Here is a 5,000-nt window from a genome sequence, read left to right as displayed (position 1 = left end):
CTCTCTATTCTGCTACCATGTGATTATACTGTATTTTTATTGCAGGGACCTGAAGCTAGACAACCTGTTGCTGGACAGAGACGGCTTCATTAAGATTGCTGACTTTGGGATATGCAAAGAAGGTACATTACAAAAACAATAGTGTTGATTTCCTCAGTTAACACTATGTATAATTTACATTTTTACTCCAGTGTGTTGTTCCTCACTCCTCTTCATTGTTCTTGCCAGGCATGGGTGCCAGTGATGTCACTGGCACATTCATTGGCACAGCAGACTTCATTGCCCCCGAAGCCCTTACAGAGGAGACATATACCAGAGCTGTGGACTGGTGGGCACTGGGGGTGTTGCTATATGAAATGCTCGTCGGCAAGGTGGGTATTCTAACACAACTTCATTAAACCTGTTGATTTTGCAAATACCAATCTAAAGGAAAATGTAAAGTAATAGCTCCAACAAAAGCTGAAACACAAGCCAGTGTTTAATCTCATACAGCTCTCTCGTGCACACAGAACCGAAAGCACACGCCTGCGTTGCCACTTTTTTCACCAGGTTTGGTTCTCGGGGGGATTGCGGTTACTGCGCAGATGAATTTCACTTCCTGTTCTATAATTGATCTGCTTTAATAAGTCATGTCTCAGGTGTGAATTGACCATTTGGTTGCACAGTTTACACTATTGGTGTCCGTGTGGCTTTTGCAGTCCTGGGCTCAGATTGTGAATAATGGAAATAGTCAGTCTGGAGTCACCCTTCAAGCGCTCTCCTGTCTTTCTCCTTGTGCCCGTAGCGTCCCTTCACTGGCAATGATGAGGACGCCATGTTCGAGAGCATCATCAGAGACGCAGTGCAGTTCCCCAGCCACCTCTCCACAGAAGCCACCTCCATCATCACAGGGGTTCGTGTGCCAAGTTTTTTTCTCCAGTTTGTGCCTCGGTATCCTGCTTCCCAACCATAATGAATGCATGCCACTGTTATTGAAATGTGACGGGACTCCTCTCCAGCATCACATTTCAGCTTTAAGTCCATTGCTGGAGAATAACGTGCCTCTCCTTCTCTCCTTCTTGTTTTGAATCATCTGCAGCTGTTGGAGAAAGACCCAGAGTGGCGGCTGGGCGCCGGGGAGCGCGGAGTGGAAGACGTCAAGGCCCACCCCTTCTTCAGGGTACGTGGCGCACACAACCGTTTTAGGTCTCTGTCCCATATAGGCGGCACCCCCTTATCCTTCTTTTCCTCTCTCTCGTTTCAGAGTGTGGATTGGCAAGCGCTGCTTGCTAAGAGAGTGACTCCCTTCATCCCCACAGTCAGCGAGTGTGAGGCCATATGCAGCTCCGCAGCCACTGTGTTCACTCTGCCCCACAAGCGCAGGGCCCTGACTGAAGAGGAGCAAGAGCTCTTCAAAGACTTTGACTACGTGGCCGACTGGTTCTAGTGCCAGCGCTGGGGAAACGAGCAAGAGAGTGACACACAGAGACAGACAGACATTGAGAGCAACACAGAACATCAGCTCTCCCCCTCCCCTCCCCTCCCATCCCATCCCCTCACACGCACACGCATGCATGCAGGCACGCACGCACGCACACACACGCAGGCACACACGCACACACACACACACACACACACACGCACACACGCACACACTTGCAGGCACACACGCACGCACACACACGCAGGCACGCATGCACACACTCTTGCATGAACACACACACGCACGCACGCACGCACACACACGCAGGCACACATGCACACACACACACATGCACTCACACACAGGCACGCACGCACACACACACACACAGGCACGCACACACACATATGCAGGCACGCACTCACACACACGCACGCACACACACACACTCACGCACACACACACGGACACACATGCGGGCACGCACTCACATACACACGCACGCACACACACGCAGGCATGCATGCACACACACGTATGCACACACACACACACACGCACACACACATACGCACACACACTCAGGCACGCATGCACACACACGCATCGCACTCACACGCACACACGCACACACACACGCACACATGCATGCACGCACACACACACACGCACGCACACACACGCAGGCACGCACACACACACACACACGCACATGCGCAAGAACACATGCACACACGCACGCACGCACGCACACACACGCAGGCACGCACACACAATAATTGCAGAAAGACAGAGGATCCTGCAGCCGTTGTGATGGTCCTGGCCATGGGACATGAAGACTATAAAACCCGCCTTCACCGCCAGACGGAGCGGCTCAAATCACGTGTTCCTCCTCACACTGCAAACTCAATAAAATCAACAACAATCACTTTCAAAGATGCCTCCTTGTGTTTGGATTGCACTGATTCTTTCTTCTTGACTGTAAAACAGGACTGATCTCCTGTGCCGCTGTGGGTCGTCAAAGGTCACGTCATTTTCTCATCGGTTGAAGGCAAATGAGCAATAATATGTACTATGGCTCACACAGTTAACATCCTAAGTATTATTATTAATACATATGTAGAGTAAACATGGTTAAAGGAAAACATTACCCAATTGCATGCCAAATATTTAAAGACTCAAATATGATTAAAATACACAAATCCCTCTGAATCACAGAAAACAAAAGTTTGCTGCAACGCCCAATCCTATATAATGAAAGCAGATAATATGTAAAATATCTGATGTTTATGGCTAGCAGTCTCTGGAACATGTCAGATTTCATGAATACAATTAAATCTGTGTTCTAGTATTCGTGCAACTAAGGCCCTTACTTTTCACCATGTCCAAACACTGCTCCCATACAGACACACTCCTCCTCCACTTCCCGCTCTGTGGATCCTTGTGCGCTCCCAGCAACGTCCAATACACTCCTGACACGGGTCTTGAAAGTGGTTTCCTCATGGCAGTGAACATTGATGGCAATCATGTTCTTCTTCACCATGCCAAACAGGTTCCCACAAGCATTGAGTCCATCTGTAAACTCTGATCTCATGTCCACAGTCGTAAAGAACTATGTTAATTAAAGATCAGTATAATTAAAGGGCATGACACCCTGTACAGACTGACCCCAGAAGAAACCTCTATCTGTGGTGCTCTCTCCACAGGTGACACTAAATGTGACAGATTACAATGAGCTTCATGAGGTTCCTCAGAAACGGCAGATGAGGGTATTTTCATAGACTTGTTCTAGCATGGTCCTGGAGAACTTGTGAACAGCAGCAGTCATGTACAGGACAGAGCGTTTCCACAGCCTATGTTTTGGTCTCACTCTTGTGCGGGGGGTGCTGCCCATGGTGAAGCTGTCACAGTCGCTTGTTTGAACTGTTCTCTTTGCTGTAGTGTGGCTCTCAGTCCCAATTCCAGCACTGTAGAAATCTTCAGGCACTTCCATTTGCAAAAATTCATACAGTGGCTTTGCAAAACTAGGAAAACTGGGCAATAAAGTCTTTCAGTATCAAAACATATGAAACACGAGGAAGAATTGCAAGAAGGTTATATGATGACACATACACGATGCCAAAAGCCATTTCTTGTCCACCTTCACTCTGAGGAGGAATAAAGTTTCTTACTTTTGTGAAGGAGAAACAGGTTCACCCCCAGAAATCAATTTCCTTTCTGACACGTTTGTCTAAAATAAAGCATTACTCCAAAGTTTTGAACTTATGTGTGAAGGAGTTTCTTCAGTGCCTCGCCTCTAACTCGTCAGATGAATCCAAGGCCACAATCTGTTTTCATAAAACAGGGCCATAAACTATAATCAAGATTATCAAAAATAAAGTACTCTTGTGTATTAAATACATTGCAATCTGTCACAGTTTTATTAGCAACTAGGTGAAGGTTTTGATTTAATGCCAGCTTATATCCTTGCGGCCTGATCACAGGGAAACGTGCAGCACGGGTCAGTGTTTGCACCGGGGGCACACAACAACACACAACTCTGCGACAAGTGGAGCGCCTAGCGGGCCCGCCGCTGTAAGTGCGTCTCCATCCGGCAACGTTTATCTACACGGGGGTGCTGCGACACCAACCACACGCAACCATGCTGTTGCCGGACTGAACACTGTGTATACCAAGCACCAGGTGCTGGATTCAAGCACCGCGTAGGCCCGTAGGCTTAACCACACCGTTTGTGCCGGGGTTTCCAGGGACACTGGGTGATGCGGAGTCCGGGGTCCGAGGGGGCCGAGGGTAGTAGACCACCAGCCGTAGCGGGATCTAAAACCGAGGCACGCATGCACGGACCGGGAGGGCTAGCAGAGCTTGTTCTCAGTGAACTGAGAGAGTGAGATCTCCTACAGCCGCAGCTGTATACTTGCATACTTCTAAGGGCCAATGTTTCTTGGTCCTCAATTTGTTAACTTTTTGTACAAATTTCTCCTGAGCCTCAAGTTGTATATTCTTACTTAGATATACTTAAACTCTAAGTTAGCCTGTGGTTGAAGCTATGACAGGTGTCAGGTTATGTGCTGCGCCAGAGCCACAGCTGAGAGAGCAGAGGACGGAGGGAGAGGGAGAGAGATTGTTTTGTGGGCAGAGTGGGTGTCACATTTGGATTAGTTTGTTTTACATTGCTTTAAAAAAACTCTGATCAACAATAATAATGTACCTATCTTAGTAAAATTGTAGTGCTTTGTAAGCCTGGTGTGTGAACAAAAGCACTTTCTACCTGACGCAGTGCGGGCCACCACTACGTCACATTTGTATCATACAATAATACAATAATCATTGTCAGTTCCTTCCAATTCATGTTGATTACTGTGTATATCAAATGCCAGCAGCCGGCATGTTTCATATGGAGAATATTTCAGATAAAGGGAAATATGTAAGAAACAAAGAGAATTGTAGTGATTTTCTTAACCTCTGTTTTAATTTCATAATGTATGTTACTCCACACAAAAGCGCACTAATAGTGTGTTTGTGTTATAAGATTGGGATGATTTAGCACACAGCACATTGGGTCTTACTTCTTACTTGATTTTGTAATGCTAACACAGTG

At 47.2% G+C, this 5,000-nt stretch overlaps 1 long non-coding RNA gene across 1 annotated transcript; it reads left to right on the top strand.

The window, feature by feature from the left end:
• Window positions 1-291: 291 nt before the first annotated feature.
• On the top strand, window positions 292-1,153 carry LOC136762801 (uncharacterized). The gene is made up of 3 exons (XR_010820904.1): window positions 292-371; window positions 785-892; window positions 1,079-1,153. It is a non-coding gene; the product is annotated as an uncharacterized LOC136762801 (long non-coding RNA).
• The last annotated feature ends 3,847 nt before the right edge of the window (window positions 1,154-5,000 follow it).

Source organism: Amia ocellicauda, chromosome 11 (assembly GCF_036373705.1).
Source record: "Amia ocellicauda isolate fAmiCal2 chromosome 11, fAmiCal2.hap1, whole genome shotgun sequence".
In the NCBI taxonomy this organism is placed as follows: Eukaryota; Metazoa; Chordata; class Actinopteri; order Amiiformes; family Amiidae; genus Amia; species Amia ocellicauda.
Note: the sequence above shows the minus strand (reverse complement) of the source record. Positions and strands in the feature narration are given on the sequence as shown.